Here is a 20,531-nt window from a genome sequence, read left to right as displayed (position 1 = left end):
ACCACCCATATTGCCCGGGTATGCACCTGAAGGTCTGCTGTAGTCTTGTGTTTGTTTTATTGTGTCATAACTTCCACTTGCAAAATCAGCAATCTCCCAAAAAGCTTATGCTTTAGTACAGGGCCGGACCTCGCCCTGTGCATGGCGAATGGATGGGGTTGGTCAGATTTCACTATTGCCAATACACCCCAGACTGGTCTGCTGTCCTTGGGGCACAATTTCAGCGCACCAACGGTTATGGGGCTGGAGCCAATCCTGAACATACAAACAAACTTTCACAAATATATATAGTAGATGTTTGAGAGATGTCAATTTGCGTGCATGTACGGAACGCAAAACTCCTATATGTTTCATTTATGTATTGAAAACTTATATCAAAGTTAGATCTCACCTTAATGTGTGGTTTTATACATAAAACATTTAAATTGTGCTTTTATATAGTGCCAGAAACCAGCCTCTAAGTGCAGGACCAGGTTTCAGACTTGGGATGCTGTGCCTTGTCTTGCTTCCAAGAAAAACGCATCAACTCTTATCTCTCCTCCAAACCGTATAGGAGGCATTTAAAACATGTGCAGAATGAAAGTACATCTTAAATACGAACTGTACACTAACATACGTTTGCAAACTCACATCAAACTCAGGACTGACTTTGATGTGTTTTCATGAGATGTTAATTGCATAAATAACTGTACTACACTTCTATGTCCCCATATATGTATAAAAACTCACATCAAAGGAAAACCTCACTTTAATGTTAGTGTTTATGCATATAGGAGGTGTTTAGGACATGTGCATTCCAAAACCTATACTCATCCACTTTATACCACACTCTTTATGACACACACATGTGCAACACACAGACTTGTGCCACACGGTCTTAACACACCCACACTCTTATGCAATATGCTCTTATTGCACACACACTCATACAGCACACTATGTTACAACACACATTATTATGACACTCTCTTGTGACACTCTCTTATGACATACACTCTTATAACATGCACACTTACAACACATCCACTTCCACTCGACACATTTTAGACAAATGCTCTTATAACAAATTTCCTTATGACAGACACTTACAATACATGCTTGTGAGGAATTCGACCATCCGCATACTGGATGTGCAAAACCACAATGTACCTTGTGCCTGTAGAGTTTCTTGGTGCACGACAGGGTCAAGTCGGTTTCAGGGTGCTTTGCAGCTCCTGTAACATAGTTCAAGACGGGAGACAGCTGTGGGTATCAGGCGGCAGGGAGGTCAATGAGGGAGGCTGGACTGATGACTGCAGGCTGGCCTGCATGGCGGCTTAGGATCAGGAATCGGTTGCAGCTCGAAGAGCTCGACTGGCTCAAGAATATGGTTGTCCATGTACTCCTCCTAGCTTCTTCACTTGGCTTGTGTTGTCCTTTAAGGCGGATTGCCCAAAGCTGAGAAGAATGGTGCAGGCAACTGCCTTTTCCTGGGTTTGGTTCAGAGACTCTCGGGCACTGCCCACATGGGATGCCTGCCGCAGAGCCTAGCAGGGCAGGGCACGCTGTGTGTTGTCTGGGTACCAGTTCTGTAGCTGCTGGAAGGTCCTCTGGATTCAGTATCTAGATATTTAGGGGAGGGTTCTTGCTTTCCTCTTTGGAAATCCTGGCCTTCTTTCACTGGCGGAAGCTGTGAGGCAGACTGTAACTTCAGCCAGGGTGTAATGCTGAGTTCTTCTTGTTACTTCTTGTGAAGTCTTCAGATGATCTGCTCAAAAGAGGTACTTGACCCTCTTTTAAAGCCAAATGGACAACAGTGATTGGTGTATGCTAAGCCTAACTTAATGAACCAATGTTGGGTCCCCACTAACAATATCCTGTATGCGTGAGGTCATAACCAGAGTGCTTTCCAAAAGAAAAGGTAAAGGGGTGAAAACAGGTAATACTAAGTCCCACCCATCTTCCTGTCTTTTGTGGATCAAAGGGTCTATCTGGTTAATTGAGCTCTCTGTGGTTCCTAATTAAAGCGGCAGATCTCCCTTAAAGCTGCGGCGAGACCAGACATTCGGTTGAGGCTGAACCACATACTTGCACCTTCTGAATGGGGTCCCCCTGCGTGGGTTGCCTACTGTAAACACATAGTCGCAGACATGACAGGTCACTGCCCTTGATACTGAGAGGCTGGAGCTGGCTTCAGGTTGATACAGTGCACGTCAAAGGTTGTTGGGTTTTCCTGTTTTTTGTTTAACTCTGTACCCAGGCCTCATGTGTACCAGTTTGAAGTATACTATATTCATATTTTAATTATGTTAATTGTTGCCAGCATCTGCAGAGGGTAACAAATGGACAAGGTGTATCCATGGATCATTTGATAGTTAATTACGCTGCCTATGGCAGGAGGAAGGTTTTGGTCCTCCCCTTCTGAGATGCATCATGTACTCCACCTGTCAGATCCCAACTAAATATGACGGGGAGGACTTCAGAGTAGACAGGTCTATGTGTATGTCGTGTGTTGAGCATAGGAAAATGTGTGCAGATTAGCCGCACACATTTTCCGGGAGTTTATCTACCATCATACAATTTCATTTCAAATTTGAAGAAAGCCCAGGCGAGCAGACACCCACCATGCGGATCGTCGAATTGCTCACATGTCTACCAGCCCCATCATGTGATCCACCACCATGCTGAGGGTCTTGTTTGTCATCAAGGTGAAAATACTGACTAAGGCCATCTGCATTTGCATGCTTGGAGCCTGGCTTGTGCTGCATGTCCATATCTAATCCCTGTAGGGATATGGCCCAAAGCAAAAGCTTAGGGTTCTCCCCTTGCATGGCCATTAACCATCGAAGAGGCTGGTGGTCTGTCTGAATTGTAAAGTGGACCCGAAGATGTAGGGTTTCAGTTTCTTTATGGCCCACACAACCACACAAGCCTCTTTTTCAATGACAGCCCAGTTCCTTTCCCTTTTTGTCAATCACCTGGTAATGTAGGCAACTGTTTGCTCTCCCACTTGAGAGTTCAGATGCGCTAACACTGCTCCAATCCCAAAATCACAGGCATCTGTCTGGATAATGTACTGCTGACCATAGTCTGGCACTTTCAGAACTGGGGCTCTGCAAAATACATCCTTTAAATCCTGAAAGGAGATTTACCAGGCGGGGCCTAAGTTCAGTTTGTTGGCATTTTCTTGGAAGTTACATCATTCAGGGGCATAGCAATGGTCCCATACCCCTTGATGAATGACCTGTAGTACCCGATGAGATCTAGAAAGGCTCTCACCTGCGTCTGTGTGGTGGGGATGTCCCAATCCTTCACAGCCTGTACCTTCACTTTGAGTGGTTGTTTCTTACCTCCACTAACCAGGTGGCCTAGGTAAGTCACTGTACCCTATGCTATCTGGCACTTTGTGGCCTTGATAGTCAGACCTGTATTCTGCAGCAACTGAAGCACTTGTTTCAGGTGGGATAAGGGATCCTCCCAGGGGTGGTTGAACACAATAATGTTGTCAAAATAGGTGACACTTTTCCAGACCAGACAAAACCTGATTAACCATCTGCTGAAAAGTGGCAGGAGCATTCTTCAATTTGAAGGGCATCACAATGAGCTAATAATGTCCTTCTGGGCTTGAGAATGCTGAGCTCTCCCTCTCTCCATTTGTCAAGTCGACCTGCCAGTACCCTGCTGTGAGGTCAAAGGTACTCATGTACTTGGCAGCGCCAAGCTTATCAATGAGCTCATCTACCCAAGGAATGGCGTGAGCATCTGCCTTCATGACAAAATTGAGCCCCCTGTAGTCCACACAAAAGTGAACTTCAGTCTTCCCACCACTGGTCTTTTTAGGGACCAGTACCACTGGGCTATCCCAGAGGCTGTGGGATAGCTTTATCACTCCTGGGGACAACATCTTGGAAACGTCCTCCTTGATGGTATTCCTGACCTTACCGGACATCCGGTGAATCCTACTCTTCACCAGCTTACTGTCTCCAGTTTCCACATCATAGGTGCACCAGTCTGTGTGACCTGGAGTCAGAGAAAAAACAGACCAGCAAACTGTCCCAGTAAATGGTGACAGTATGTCAGTTGCTGTTCTGACAGGTCCGTTGAAAGGTTGACATATTCAACTGACCCATATTTGTCTTCAGTGTGCAGTAGGTCTTGGAGTGGATTGGTCTCCTCCTCAGTCTTACCGTCAGTCACTAATGCCATGACCAATTCATCACGGCTATAATGGGGTGTTAGCTGGTTAACGTGAAATACTCTGCACATCTGTTTAGGTCCTTTCACGTCAATGAGATAATTCACCTCACTGACTTTTTCAAGCACACAGTAAGGCCCAATCCATTTGTCCTGAAGGGAACTGGGTTTGACAGGCTCCATAATCCACACACACTGGCCTGGAGAGTAGACTGTCACTGTAGCCTTCTGGTGCTTCATCAGTTCCTGACTTGCCTTTAGGTTTCTCTTTGACTGTTCCATGTACTTTGCCATTCTAGATCAAAAGGCCAAGTACATTGTCTACCACATCTCATGTAGGGGGCGAGGGATTGCCCTCCCATCCCTCTTGTACTAGACTGAGGGGACATCATATAGGGTGTGCAAACAGAAGCTCAAAGGGTCCAAACCCCACATCTGTTCTGTGTCACCTTCCTATCGGAGAACAGTAGACATGGCAGTAGAATATCCTATTGTTTCCTCAGGTGCTCTTCCAAGCCTCCTATCATGCCTTTCAGGGTCTTGTTGAACTGCTCAACAAGCCCATTTGTTTGTGAATGGAAGGATATAGAGACCCGGTAGGTAACTCCACACTCTTTCCACACGGCCTTCATATATGCTGATATGAAGTTTGATCCCCTGTCAAAAATGACTTCCTTGGGGAATCCAACACGGGAGAACATCCCAATCAAAGCCTTCACAACTATGAGGGCTCTGAACCTCCTTAGAGGGACAGCCTCAGGGTACCTTGTGGCATGGTCTACCAGCATCTGTTCCCTGATCTGGTTAGAGGATCCAAAGGACCCACAATATCCATGCCTATTCTCTCAAAAGGCCACCCAAACATGGGTAATGGAATTAAGGGGGCCTTTGTGGCACCACCTGACTTGCCAGAAGCTTCACAATTCAGGCAGGAACCGGCCAGTAAAGGTGCGCAGACAGCCAGTCCAATGGCTTAGTCACCCCCAAGTGACCCGCTAAAGGAATTTGGTGAATCAAATCCAAAAGGAACTTTCTCTAGCACTGGGGAATCAACAACCTTTGGTGCCCTTGCCCTCAGAGTCTTTTTCGCTCACTGTACAGGAGTCCATCCTCCCAGTACCCTTTGAACAGTCCAGGGGCCTCGCCCTTAGCCTGCTCCTACACCTGCTTCCACAGACCCACCAGAGTGGGACACTTTTTCTAGGTTGTGAAGAAGTCAGTCTGATCTGGGCCCCCAGCTGATGCAAACTCATCCAGCTTGGGCAGGCCCTTCAGATCTGCGCCCACCTGGTCCTCCCCCTCAGGTTCTTGCACTGCGCCAGTCAACTCTGATATTGTAACGCTCACCTGATTCTCGCAGAGGCGCCGGTCTTCAAAGGTGATGTGTAGCACCCGGTTGGCTCTTTGGGCTGGACCTCTGTGCACTGTATGCCTGACGTGTAGAGTAAGATGTCTTAGGTAAGTGAATGCCGAGCTCTCCATCTGCCTCGGGGCAGGGTGCTGTAACCAGTTTCTTCACTGGATAGGTAGTGCAGGCCTCTTGACTTCAGAGGACTGCTGTCCGTCGTTTACTGCACGAACGGTAAGTTTCGAGTCATTCAAATGTCTTTAAAGTCTTTAGTAATGATGTCTCTTGTTTTGCAGGGTTCCGGCGATGGCGGATGACGGGCTGAAGTGAGTTGAAGATGGAGCCCGTGTGATGAATAGAAGCGCCTGGAAGCACGTAAGCTTGTTGCCTGCTTCACTATGCGCTCTAACTGTCTTTTTATTTTGCAGGTACGAGTTCGGAGCGGCTGCAGGGTGCCGGAATACCCACTGGATTAGATGTGGAAAGGAGTAATGGCACGTGAGTATTAAAGTTCCCCAATGTCTTTAAACGCACCTTGTTTTGTCTTTCAGATGCGGGATGCAGCGCCGAAGGCCTCCGGAGCGTGCGAAGAGAAGGTAAGCCTTTGCCTTTCAGATGCCGGAATGCTAACCTGTTCTTTCTTGTCTTTATAGGTGTTGCTGAAGACTGGATTCAGGATGGTAAGCCTTTGCCTTTCAGATGCCGGAATGCTAACCTGTTCTTTCTTGTCTTTATAGGTGTTGCTGAAGACTGGATTCAGGATGGTAAGCCTTTTTCCTTAGGCCCAGGACCGGATGCAGAAGACACGATGAGCGTTCTGCTGCAGAGGTTGCAGAATAACGCAAAGCAAGATTCATCCACCGGGTGTGGTTTAAATAGCCTCCTGTAGTGCTTAGGTGTCTCCTTCCACAGCCACGCCTAAGTAAGAAAAGAGTTCCTGGTAAGAAAAGAGTTCCTGCCTTCCAGAAGAGTTCCAGTGTTCTGAATCTAGGGAGTGGCTCCAGCCCCACCCAACAGGAAAAGTAGTTCCAAACAGAAGAGGATCAGAGGCTCAACTGGCAGGCAAGTAAGCAGCATGGTCTGCTGAAGGTAAGTCCACCCAAGCATTATGAGCCCAGTGCTTCCAGCGCTGGGACTGGGCATATTTATGAGCCTGGTGCCACTGGCGCCAGGACTGGGTCCAAAAGGTCCCAATTGGGACTGGTTGGCACTCGGAACCTGGGTTATGGATCTGCTTCCAAGGGAGTTGGGAAAACCCTGACCTTTTGGAAGCAGAGATCATGACAGTACCCCCCCTCAAGGCCCCTCCCAAACCGGGCTTCTCCGGGGGTTTTGGCTTGTCAGGAAATGTTCGGTGAAATCTTTTGATTAGGCGAGGAGCGTGGACATATTCAGCAGGTTCCCAGGATCTCTCTTGGGGGGCGTAGCCTTTCCAGTCAATTAGGTAGAATAGTTTAGATTTGGAGATCTTGGAGTCCAGAATGCTTTTGACTTCAAACTCGAGTTCTCCATCCACTAGGATAGGTTTTGGAGATTTGGTTAGTCGGGTTTGAGGTTGCACGGGTTTTAATAGAGAGACGTGGAAGACCGGATGTATCTTCATGTGCGGGGGCAAGTCCAACTTGACCGCTACTGGGTTTACTATGGTAGTGATGGAATAGGGACCAAGGTATCTTGGGTTGAATGTGCGTGGCCCTTTTAGAGATAGATATTTGGTGGATAACCAGACTTGATCCCCTACTTGATAGTGAGGGGCTTCCTTCCGATGTTGATCTGCTCCTTTCTTGTATTGTTCTTTAGCCCTTTGAAGGTGAGAAACAGCTTCCTTAAAGGCTTGGGTGATTGTAGAATGCAGGTAGTCTACTGCTGGTGTTTCAAGATCTTGGAGGGGATCCAACTCCGAGGTTCGAGGGTGACTGCCGTACAAAAGAAAAAACGGGGTTTTCCCAGTTCCCGAATGGACAGAGTTATTGTAGGCATACTCGGCTATCCAAAGGATATCTTTCCAAGTTTTTTCAGTTTGTTGCAGCATGCAGCGTAAATACTGTTCCAGAGTTTGATTGGTCCTCTCGGTTTGTCCGTCGGTCTGAGGGTGGTGACTGGTCGATAGTCTCACATCAATTTGAGCCGACCGACAGCAACTTCGCCAAAAATGAGAAATAAATTGACTACCTCGATCCGAAATTAGAACTGAAGGAAAACCGTGCAGTCGGACGATGTTTTCGAGAAATTCTCGGGCCAGAGTTGCTGCTGTTGGCAAGCCCTTGAGCGGAATGAAATGCGCCATCTTGGAGAATAAGTCCACGATTACTAGAATCGTATTGTATCCGGAGCATGGAGGTAGATCGGTGATGAAGTCCATAGAAAGCGTATGCCAAGGGCGAGGTGGGATGTCAATAGGGCGTAAGAGGCCTGCTGGTCTTTCCTTTTGACTCTTGTTTTGGGCGCATACTCCACAGGACATTATAAAGTCTCTGATATCTTTTTTCCAAGACGGCCACCAGAAGTAGCGCTTGATCTTTTCTGAGGTCTTGGCTATACCGGGATGACCTTCCATTAAAGAGTCGTGATAACAAGAGATTACTTTTTTCTGTAAATCTGTGCTGGGTAGGTATAATCGTTCTTGGAAATACAATAAGTTGTCCTTTACTGCAAAGTCCTTTCCCTGCAGATGCCAATTCTGTATGTCTGCTGGAGTTACAAGTTGCCTGGCTTTATCCTTAACTTCCTCTATGGATTCTGTGGCGATTACACCCAGAATTCTTTGTTCGGGAATGATTGGTACAGGTTTAGGGTTGACCAAGTGTTCTTCCACTCCCATCCGAGAAAGGGCATCGGCTTTACCGTTCTTTGTACCAGGTCGATAGGTAATTATGAAGTCAAACTCGGCAAAGAATAATGCCCAACGGAGTTGTCTAGAGGATTGGGCTTTTGCGGTCTTCAAATATTGCAGGTTTCGGTGATCCGTAATCACAGTAACGGTGTGTCGGGCCCCCAGCAGATAATGCCGCCAAGCCTTAAAGGCAGACTTGATAGCCAGAAGTTCCTTGTCAGTAATCGTGTAATTGATTTCAGGAGGCGAGAATTTGCGGGACCAAAATGCCACGGGATGCAACTGATTGGTTACCGGGTCCTTTTGTGATAGAACTGCCCCCATGGCAAGGCTTGAAGCATCAGTTTCCACGATGTAGGGGAGTTCGGGGCGAGGGTGTTTTAAGATTGGTGCAGAGATAAATTTAGTCTTCAAATCCTGGAAAGCTTGTTCCGCCTCGGTAGACCATTCAAAACGTTTGTTTTTCTTTAACAAGGCAGTGATGGGCTGGACTATTCGAGAGAATTCGGGGATAAACCTGCGGTAAAAGTTAGCGAAGCCTAACATGCTTTGCACACCTTTTACGGAGGATGGTGATGGCCATTTGAGAACTGCATCGACCTTCTTTGAATCCATATGCACTCCGCCAGGTGATAATATGAATCCCAAGAATTCAACTTCAGTCACGTTGAAAACACATTTTTCCAACTTAGCGAAAAGTTTGTGTTGACGCAATCTTTCGAGGACCATTTTCACGTGTTTCCGATGTTCAGATTCCGATGAAGAATAAACGAGGATGTCGTCAATGTAAACAACAACACATACATCTATGAGCTCTCTGAGGACATCGTTCATAAAATATTGAAAGGCGGCCGGGGCATTGCAAAGTCCGAAGGGCATGACCTGATATTCAAATAGCCCATACTTGGTGCGGAAGGCCGTCTTCCATTCATCGCCCTCTTTTACTCGTACCAAGTGGTAAGCTCCTCTAAGATCCAGCTTTGTATATATGCATGCTTTTCTGACTTGGTCCAGGAGTTCCGGGATCAAAGGTAACGGATATCTATTCTTAACGGTGATCTGGTTCAGGGAGCGATAATCGATACAAGTTCTAAGGTCTCCTTCCTTTTTTGGAACGAAGAACAAAGCTGAAGAAGCAGGGGACTTGGAAGGACGAATAAACCCATTTGCCAGGTATTGATCCAGGTATTGTCGAAGGTGAAGGTTCTCAGGCTCGGTGAGGGCATAAATTCTACTACAAGGAGGAGTAGATCCAGGTATCAGGTCTATCTGGCAGTCATAAGACCTATGAGGAGGTAGAGAGTTAGCCTGATCCTTCCGGAAAACATCTTGGTATTCTAGGTATTCGGGAGGTAACTGGGGAGTCTCTGAAGAAATTGCGGCCAGTGCAACACCAGGTGGAGGGTGACAAGTAGAGACACATTCTGGAAACTGGACCGTTCTTGCTCGCCAATCGATCAGAGGATTGTGTTTCTCTAACCAAGGTATTCCTAGAATAATCTGAAACTGAGGGGCCTTGATCACATCGAACACGATCTTCTCATGGTGTCCATCTTGACTTACTAGCGTCACCTCTTGAGTGGTATGCGTTACTGGCCCGGAGGCTATCTCCGTACCATCCACCGTAGTAATGACGTCCTTTACAGCCTTGGGACAAAGAGTTAGATTCATCCTCAAAACCATTTCATGATCCACATAATTGCCGATGGCACCGCTGTCGACGTAAGCTTCAATTGCATGTAATCGATCCGGATTATCAGGGCTAATGAGGACCATAGGTATCACGAAATGCGAGGTCACGGAACTGGTTTTCACGCTCGGCAAGAGGACCTCTATTCTTGTCGGGCGAGGTCGTTTCCCTGCTCAGAGTTTGTAACTTTGGTAACTGCAGCTCCTACTGCCTTCTTGGCAGGTTTCACCGGACAGTCTCGAAGAAAGTGCCCTGAGTTTCCGCAATATAGGCATAATTGCAACTGTTTCCTCCTTTCCCGCTCCCTTTGTGTTAGAGGACCTTTCAGACCCCCTATTTGCATGGGTTCCCCGGAGTCTACTCCTTTGGAAGGAGTTGGCGGTTTGGAAAATACTCGAGCATCAAACTTGGAACGATCGGCCTTCCTGTTCTGCAGCCTGTGATCTATTTGAACGACCAAGTCTATATAATCCAAACAGTCTTGTGGGGGATTCACTACTTGGGCTAAAACGTCTTTGAGCTCTCCACGTAGACCTCTATAAAACAGCGTAATCCTTTTGTCCTCAGGCCATTGAGTTTCCACTATTAGTCTATTGAAAGATGCAATATAAGCCAAAAGGTCTTGATTACCCTGTCGCAACGAAAGAAGCTCATTGTCCAAGGCCTGCCCCTGTGAATGTCTTGCGAACAGTTTTTCCATACTAAGCTGAAAGGCTTGAAAATCATGGAGAACCGGATCATCTTGATTAACTTGAGGGATCGGCCAGTCTGCCGCATTGCCACTAAGGTACGAAAGTACAAAAGCTACTTTTGCTTGATCAGTTGGAAAGGCTGCTGGCCGGCATAAGAAGTGCAACCGGCACTGATTGATAAATACTGCAAACCTCTTTGGGTCACCAGAAAATCGTTCGGGCGGAGCCAGAGGTACATTCCCAGGTAGGTTGATCTGCACTGGATTCATAGAGGATGTTGAAGGAAGATTTGCCCCTGATGCGGGTAACGGGGTCTGTCCGGTTTGTGACTGTAGCACTTGTCTAGCAAGATTGTCTGTTCTCTCCTTGGAAATAATTAGTTCCCTTCTTAGAGCATTCGTTTCCTGACGAGCTGCATGCACTTCTGCCCTTAGTTCCCCAAGTAACCGGGCTAGGGGGTCAGTATCCGAGGTTTCCATAGCGCCTGGGCGAGAGTTTTGCGGTAGGCTTTGCGTTCTGTAACGCTCACCTGATTCTCGCAGAGGCGCCGGTCTTCAAAGGTGATGTGTAGCACCCGGTTGGCTCTTTGGGCTGGACCTCTGTGCACTGTATGCCTGACGTGTAGAGTAAGATGTCTTAGGTAAGTGAATGCCGAGCTCTCCATCTGCCTCGGGGCAGGGTGCTGTAACCAGTTTCTTCACTGGATAGGTAGTGCAGGCCTCTTGACTTCAGAGGACTGCTGTCCGTCGTTTACTGCACGAACGGTAAGTTTCGAGTCATTCAAATGTCTTTAAAGTCTTTAGTAATGATGTCTCTTGTTTTGCAGGGTTCCGGCGATGGCGGATGACGGGCTGAAGTGAGTTGAAGATGGAGCCCGTGTGATGAATAGAAGCGCCTGGAAGCACGTAAGTAAGCGCTTGTTGCCTGCTTCACTATGCGCTCTAACTGTCTTTTTATTTTGCAGGTACGAGTTCGGAGCGGCTGCAGGGTGCCGGAATACCCACTGGATTAGATGTGGAAAGGAGTAATGGCACGTGAGTATTAAAGTTCCCCAATGTCTTTAAACGCACCTTGTTTTGTCTTTCAGATGCGGGATGCAGCGCCGAAGGCCTCCGGAGCGTGCGAAGAGAAGGTAAGCCTTTGCCTTTCAGATGCCGGAATGCTAACCTGTTCTTTCTTGTCTTTATAGGTGTTGCTGAAGACTGGATTCAGGATGGTAAGCCTTTGCCTTTCAGATGCCGGAATGCTAACCTGTTCTTTCTTGTCTTTATAGGTGTTGCTGAAGACTGGATTCAGGATGGTAAGCCTTTTTCCTTAGGCCCAGGACCGGATGCAGAAGACACGATGAGCGTTCTGCTGCAGAGGTTGCAGAATAACGCAAAGCAAGATTCATCCACCGGGTGTGGTTTAAATAGCCTCCTGTAGTGCTTAGGTGTCTCCTTCCACAGCCACGCCTAAGTAAGAAAAGAGTTCCTGGTAAGAAAAGAGTTCCTGCCTTCCAGAAGAGTTCCAGTGTTCTGAATCTAGGGAGTGGCTCCAGCCCCACCCAACAGGAAAAGTAGTTCCAAACAGAAGAGGATCAGAGGCTCAACTGGCAGGCAAGTAAGCAGCATGGTCTGCTGAAGGTAAGTCCACCCAAGCATTATGAGCCCAGTGCTTCCAGCGCTGGGACTGGGCATATTTATGAGCCTGGTGCCACTGGCGCCAGGACTGGGTCCAAAAGGTCCCAATTGGGACTGGTTGGCACTCGGAACCTGGGTTATGGATCTGCTTCCAAGGGAGTTGGGAAAACCCTGACCTTTTGGAAGCAGAGATCATGACAGATATCACTCAGTCTGTTGCTGCCAAAGTAGGGTCCTCAGTGGCTACTGACCCCTCTTCCACAGGAGTAGGTGACTCCGCAGTCTGTGGAACTGGACTAGGGGCTACCGGACATGCTGGTGCTTCCAACAAGCCCTCTGGAAGCACTCCAGGCCCTAAGGGTCTGAGAGTGTTCAATCTGGCAATCCCTTTCGCCCTCAGTCGGGTAGCTGCTGTGACTTTCTTGGGATCGGGAATATCATTATCCAACAAACATGAGACAGCGATGCAGTCTTTCACCACTACACTGCGCTGGATCGTTTCACCTCACCAGCTGAACACTATTATCACCAGGGGGCACTTACTCTTTCCTTCAAACCCACTGATGCTACAATCAGGCCCATCAATATATTGGCCTACCTGTACCCACTGCCGGTTGACAGCAGTGACGCTAGCCGCAGTTTCTCAGACCGCAGGAGTTTTGTGTCCATTGATATACACATGTTCTAAATAGAGTTGAGTATCATTGGGAATTTCTTCTAGAGACCCAGTATCATTCCAACTCAGTGCAACCAATCCACATTCCGCCACTTCATGGCCTTTTGGGAAGTCCTCCTCTAGGATGCCCACACTAATGATGACCTCTTCCATGAGTCCAACATTCACTATGGCTTGCCTGGGTAAGCCCTTGCAAGAAGGATCCCCCTTCCTATGGTCCAGACCATAAACACGAAACAACCTTTGGGTGGTGAGGTCCCAGTGTTAAGGTTGCCTTGGTTCTTCTTTTCAATATGTACAGCTGAACTCAAGTTTGGGGATTTCCCTTCATTGTGTTGGGGACCTGACTTCGAAGAAGATTGGGTTGGACCTTTGTCCTTCCCATCCTTGTTTACCTTTTTGTCTGAAGATTTCTCTTCCGGTTTGGGTGTGCTCGCTTGAGCCTTATTCTGGATTTGAGTACTCACAAACCTGTCTGCAGCCTTTTCAAGCTCCCTAGGGTCTGTGATAGTCTTGTCGACAAGATGCTGGTATAGGTCAACCTCCAATACATGCTCACACGCAATCAAGTTGTACATCCTTTTAAATGGATCAACTTTGTTACCAGCCACACAATCGCACAGATATTTCAATGACTAGTGTGTGAATGCTTCTAATGTCTGCCCACTTTTCTTTTCAAGCTCTCTGAAGCTCTTCAAAAACGGTTCTGGGGTTTTACAGAACATCCTGAGCAGGGTTGCATTCATGCTTCCATAAACTGCCCTTTTCTCAGGAGTTAACTGAAGAATTGCATCAGTCCCTGGTGTCAGTAAGCGACTCTTGGGGGATGCACCCCACAGTATCTCGTCCACCTCCTGTAGCTGAAAAGCCAGCTTGAGTGCTTCAAACCAATCAAAAATATCTTTCCCTACTTTGTAAGCCTGCAATAAGTCTTTGGGGATGTGCCGTCGGGCCTTATCCCGGGCACTCTGGTTTGAGCCACTACTGCTGCTTTCGCTAGAGGTGGATCTGTTGGCTTCCTTCTTTTGTTCAAGCGCCATCTTGCGCAGCTCTATGGAGGCCCTTTCATACTCTATGGTGACCTTGTCCCGCTGTTTCTTTTCCTCTAGCACTAGTCTCCTTTCCTCCAGCAGGTGCTTTCTGGCCGCTACCTCATTAACTGCCGGAACAATTACTGGGCCACTTAGAGACTGTGCTGAAGCCTGGGACCTGTGGAATGCCGCACTAGCCCCCGACCTCACTGACACTCTAGAGTGTTGAGAAACCACGCTGACCCACCGGCGGGATGGTTGGTGAGAAACACTGCTCATGCTGTCTTCCTCAATATATTCTACTTCCCCCCTCCGGAAGGACTTTTCCGTTGGGTGCACAGAGCCTAGCCCGTCCCTTGGCGTCTTCTCTCCAACTGCCCTCGCATCTACCCAAGCTTGAACACTGTTCAACAACTCAGGTTTATTAACCTGGATCGTTGTTAGTTATAACACAGTGAAAATACAATTATTACCCAATGATAAAAGGGGGTGCCCAGTCAAGGTTGTATACAAATACCTACTTTATTATTATTATCACAGCAGACAGTTCTAGCACACTACAAAATACAACCGCTTCTGTCCATATCCAGAGTGCACCTCCTTTCCGTCTTTAAACTGTCTGTCCTCTGCTTTCCTTTACAGGGTGGGTTGTAAGTGTGCTAGAACTGTCTGTTGAATAATAAGAAAGTAGATATGTTTATACAACCTTGACTGGACAGTCCCTTTTATCATTGGGTAGTAATTGTATTTTCACTGTGTTGCAATAACCAACGATCCACAACCTTTTGGTGATAAGCCGCCCATTACGTCTACGTTACCAAATTTGGACTAGGAGATTGAAAATTTACTTTTGTTACCAATGGGTTTGGATCCCTTCTGGTGTACTAGATGTGTGGGGTGGATTAATGGCTCAGAAACCAATATTCATCCCTGGACCATTGGTGCCCCGGAAGTTGATTTGTCACACTGCTGTTTGTAGGGTAAATCAGTTGCTGCCTGGCATCCTGGTGATTCTCAAGCTGGTGGCAGCCTACGCGGGCTCAGTGCTCAATTTGTGGGGTTGTTTGCCGGGCTGAGCCCCAGCACTTACTGACTTATATTAATTCATGAACCCGACAAGCCACACTGGTGCTTAGAGGCATTGCTGGGGAGTGGGGGGATGAGTGGGCTATAGCCCCAGGTCTTTTGGTTGTAGCCCGGGATAGACTAGCTAGCCCCTTGTCCCGACAGTCCCTACAGCATAGCTCCGGATCATTTCTAGACGTAACACCCCTGCCGGTGTTGCTGTGTTAGTTATCCATTTTCATAAATAATAATGAGCCAAAGGTGACAGTCCACTGCTCCAGCCAGCCTGCATGACATGTGCACCCCTCCACTGCGATAATAGCTGGTAGCAGTGCTGCCGTATATGGGGTGGCTTAGCTGTGCATGTGGGCAGCAGCCAGGCGTCCACACTACTAGTTATGCACATTAGTTTGTGCCCTGCGTGGCATTTGTTTTGTTTTTACAAATTGAGCACTTTTGGCGGCCGCCAAGAATTATACGCTCGTTGACCCACCATGTCTATGCCACTCCCGCCATATCTCTGTCACCCTTTTTGCCCTGTGTTGTGCCTCGGTTCTTTAACTGCTCTCAATGCACTTGCTCCTTCCCTCTTAGTCTCGATTGGGCCATGTGTCGAGGGAGCTTCCGTGGCATACGATCACTAAACAGAGACTTACCACCACTCACCTCTTCCCACTCAATAGGCACATCGTTACCATGACCAGATTTCCCCATTGCACCGGGACGCCATGTTCCTGCTTCTGGGCTTCCGTTTAACCAACTGATGATGACGTACTTCCGTTGAACCAAGTGGATGAACGTATTATGCTAGAAGGACCCGTCAAAGAGAAGCCGTGGACTGGAAACAAGGTTTCCCGGAGGATTAACCGCCATGGGGTCTACCTGTAATGGAGGCATTGCTTTTTGCTTGAGAATGGCGTGCGCGGAAACTCATCCGCTGCCTCTAAAATGGAATCTTCTTACCCTGGAGCCTCATAAATATGCTCGTCACTTATTGTAAGTATGAAATGGACAGAGGGTGCATTCCTTTGGGCGCAGAAATTCCTGTTTGATATATGTGCTCGTTCACTGCCGATACGAACCCCATGGCCGACGCATATTTTTTCATTTAACCCCCCCCCCTTTTCAGATGAAAGTAGCATTTATGCCTAACAAATGCTTGCAAAATGTATGACGCCGTGAGCGAATGTACAGCGTGTGCGGGATTTTATGCCGGCATAAGCATACAGGAGAAGCAGTTGGGCGGGAGTGAGGCATCAATAAAACATATGGCCGACCGGCCTGACGCTAGCGTGCCTTGTAAACCATTAATACCTATTATCGCGCTCATACTGTCATCCTTTGCGCCTTCCTTTTATGCACTGTAGCTTTAGCCTCAGCATACATTATGCAGACAGCAACAGAAAACACTCCATCACAGGATCAAGTGACAGCTCCGCGTGCCAGCGCGTCATAAATAGTGCGCGGAGCTCAGAGTGCGGCAGTGGGCAACCGGATTGGCAAACAGGGTTTAGTCTTGGCCTGGTCGCTGAGTTGGCGATTGAATGCGGAGCCAACGCAATGAAGAAGCGTCTTTGGAGATTGGAGAACATGGAAGCGTATGCTCCTTGCATAGATTGCCAACTCAATAGGCAAAGTAAACTGCAGACACCTACCTGGCAGGCGACAGACTCTCAGTAAAGCCAGATTATCCAACGGGAGCCAAACCCTGGAAGGTGAATGTAATTTATGAGAGAGGGTCTGGCAAAAGGGAGAGGGAGGCCTAGCCAGATAAGGCCTTCCTCTGAAAAGACACCATGCACTCACAGGCCATGCAGCCAAGGCCATGTGGCATGAAATATTTCTGGACAGAAGCCGGTAGCGGAGGCAGCTTTAGGTGCCAGGGGGTTGGGAGTGTATAATAAGGCATCAGCAGGAGGCTGGGGGCACACTGGGCATGAGGGGGTAGCCAGACCGGGTGCTGGGCTGCATCAATAGTTATGAAACAAGGACTAATGAAGACAAAGGAGTGCCCCACAGCGATGAGAATAGCTACCATAGAATGACCCAGGTCCAGTTCTGCAATCCCCGTGTGGCGCAAATGAATCATCCTGACACCCCAGGGGTGCAGGTATGCCTGCAGCTTGTAAGGCAGCCTCCAGGTTCAAATGCCAGTAAAGAACCCACTCTCCCGCACTTGCGGGACCGGGAGAGGGTTCAGCTAGGCACCACAGCTAGGCTGTCCCTTCACTCCCAGTGCCCACACACACACACACATACAGACATATATTTATTTATTTCATTTATAAAGTGCACAGCAACCTGTATAAGCATCAAGGCGTTGTCACAGTGAGCCAGTTACTTGCAAGGAGGAAACAAACATACAGGTGATAAGGTGAGCAGTGCAAAGCAAAGCAATGCATAGAATATCATGGGGGTGAGGATTGGATTCAGTGCCAGATTATCCATTAGGCGTGGTCGGCACGGGCCTATGGGGCCCACTCCTTTTAGGGGCCCAGGGAAGGCAAAGGCCTTGATGCGCTGCTGCGCAACCTCCTGCACCACGTTAGCATTCTTACAATTTGTGAAGGGGCCCCTGAAATTTTGACTGCCTAAGGGCCTCCACAGGGTTTAATCCGGCAGTGATTGGATTAGGCGAACAGCCACGTTTTAAGGGATCTCGTGAATTCCCAGTATGAGGGTTCGGCTCTCAGGGTGGGAGGAAAAGAGTTCCATTGTTTGGCTGCAATGGATGGGAAACTTGAGCCTCCTGCTTTGCGTGTCTGATTCTAGGCTAGTGAAGGCGATTTGCATATAGGCTCTTTGTTGGTCTTGAAGAGTGAACTTTTGTGATTTTCTGAGAGAGGAAGGGGGAGCAGTGTTGGACAGGAATCTGTGATCAATGGACATAGTCTTGAAGATGATCCATTCGCGGATTGGCAGCCAATGAGCTGCTTTCCTGGAGGCGGAGATGTGTGAGAGCTGCTTGGAGCGTGTTATTTTGAATGATTTGAAGCTTTCAAATGTTTTGGGATGAGGTCCCGGTGAATAGGACATTGCAATAATCAAGCCTGGCGCCAATGATGGCACATTCTATGGTAAGGCAGCTGTAAGGGCATAGAGAGGGCTAGATGCATTTATCAGTTTAGATGTGTAGGCAGCAGAAGATGCAATTGCATTCATTTGGCAGGTCATTGAGACGGTGGCATCTAGATGGACACCTAGGGGCCTCATTACCCGGTAGGCGGTGAGCAAATACCGGCACCGCCTTGGCGGAAAGGGGATTTACCACCCGATTCCAAGGTTGGAGGGGCGGTAAACCCCTTTCCGCCATTGCCCTTCCCCATTCCCATTTCTGCCCCATAGGGCTGTATGGGAATGGGGAAGGCGCTAATTACGGCACCGCAATTTTGCGGTGCCGTAATTAGCTCCGAGGTCCCTTAGCGGGTTGGATTTTAACGCCTGCAAAAAGCAGGCGTTAAATCCCCCAACCCGCAAAGGGACCTCATAGTAAGGCGGTAGGGATTTACCGGTACCGGTAAATCCCTACCGCCATCCGTGTAATGAGGCCCCTAGTCTCTTTACTGATGTGGAGACAGGGATCATGATGCCGCCAATCCTGAAGGCGGTGTATTGGGGATTGATGTTATTGAGCACAGAGGGAGGGCCAATCAACAAGATCTCAGTCCTATCCCCACTAAGGCACACGTGGTTGGCTGCCATCCAGGCCTGGATGGCTGTGTAGCCGGAATCGAGGGTATTTGAGTCAACTATGTAGCTGCCAGAGAGAGGGGTAGGCAAATGTGCATGTCGTCGGTATAGCTGGTGTGAAGACACAGAAATAATCAGACTTGTGAGCAAGAAAGACACTACAACTTGACTTGCATTAAAAATAGGCTGCAACCATCCTTTTGATATTAACATTTTAGCGTCAAATGAATAGGGGGAAAGCCCCTCTTAGAAGAGTGTGTGTTCTTCCACATGCCACCAAAATGGTAGTCAACGAAAGGGGATGCCAAGGGTCTTATCACATTTATGAAGAGCATCCCAGTTCCTCCATGTGCCCGATGTCCCTGCATGCCCACCCCACCCTCCCCCAGGCGACCTCAGGTTCAAATTTCTCACTTAATAGATGGTTTGGTTTGCTCAACTGGCCAATCTGTGATGCAGTAAAAGCGTGCCAGTCTACCACAGTTATGTATGGCTCAACAGACAAACCATGGTAGGTCGTACTGAAAGAGTTGACAGACATCAGATAACAGCATTGCTAGATCTCTCGATCCTACCCAGTAGGTAGCTAAATGAAAGCTTACACAATCTGTATAAGTTGGTTTTACCAGGTGCCTCACCTGGTACCGCCCCTCCCCTTGACACCAGAAGTCACTGCTGAGCACAGCTCCTCTGAGGGCAGTGGGTGCGGACACAAACGTCTCACGTGTGCCGAGCAACAGAACTTGTCAGTGCCTGGCAATTCTAAGTTACCCAAGCCCAGCTCTGGCTAATGACACTCTCATGCCATGCCCATGTCACCATGTTGTGCAGGGCCCTGCGACTGAGCTCCGGGCCCCAGGCAATTTGGTGACCTTCCACCTGCTTTTCACCACATAACGACCCCAGTCCAGAGTATTCTCGTCCGGGGGCATTCCAAGATTAAGAAAATTGGTGCCTATGTAAAAAAAAGTAGTATCACAGTTATTTCCAGCTGCAACATAGAGGAGCACTGGGATGGCATTCACGGAAGGAGGGGCCATTTTTATTACAGAGTGGTGTAAAGCCCACTTCCATTGCCAGCCAGTCCATCTTCAGCATTGCCTTGGCCACTCTGCCGACTCGCCATGTGTGGTGGGCATGGGTATATGAGTTTCATCGGATATGACACCAAGGTCAGCCATGTCCCCACACCCCCGACTATACATAGGATCACGCTTGTTCCTTGCCTTCACTGTCCATAATTCCCTGCATCGTTTTAATATTACAAATCAAAAAAGCTTGGGCTATCCCGCCCTCCCCAGATGGCATTCGATCACTCTTACCCTGGTGGGTACCTACATGAGAGAGCCATTGCGCACAGTATCGAACGACAGCAACTGAGTAAGGCCTAATGAGTAAAACAAATCAGACTGTTTTGAAATGTTTACCTTTCCTGCCTCAACACAAGAGCATTTGTCAGGTGAGAAATCCAATATGTCTGCAATATTATTTTCAGTTGAAATCAATGGCAAATGAGACCGCCTCTGCTGACACCTCAGATGAACGGTGGAAAAGGCTCCAGTGGGCCCGTGCCTCCATGCACAAAACGCAAATAAAGAAGGGCGCACTAGTTCTCTGAAGTCAATATTATTATTCTTTTTAATTTTTGTAATGCACAACACGCCCGGAGGCCTCAGTGCACAGGAAAAGCAGGTTTACCGGGAAGAAGGGA

The 20,531-nt window shown here is 48.1% G+C and overlaps 1 protein-coding gene across 8 annotated transcripts in view; it reads left to right on the top strand.

Moving 5' to 3' along the window:
- ELFN1 (extracellular leucine rich repeat and fibronectin type III domain containing 1) overlaps window positions 1–20,531 on the top strand; it is a 1,469,111-nt gene that overhangs the window by 1,362,423 nt on the left and 86,157 nt on the right. The window contains exon 1 of one of the 8 annotated variants that reach the window (XM_069647633.1): window positions 16,009–16,126. The exons of the other annotated variants lie outside the window; for them this stretch is intronic. The gene's annotated coding sequence lies outside the window, so the exon portion shown is untranslated. Of the gene's footprint in view, window positions 1–16,008; window positions 16,127–20,531 lie in introns of those variants that run through there. 8 annotated transcript variants of the gene reach the window in all.

This window comes from Ambystoma mexicanum, chromosome 2q (genome assembly GCF_040938575.1).
Source record: "Ambystoma mexicanum isolate Mex_15411 chromosome 2q, UKY_AmexF1_1, whole genome shotgun sequence".
Classification (NCBI taxonomy): domain Eukaryota; kingdom Metazoa; phylum Chordata; class Amphibia; order Caudata; family Ambystomatidae; genus Ambystoma; species Ambystoma mexicanum.
The sequence above is the reverse complement of the archived record's forward strand: the minus strand, read 5'-3'. Positions and strand labels throughout refer to the sequence as shown.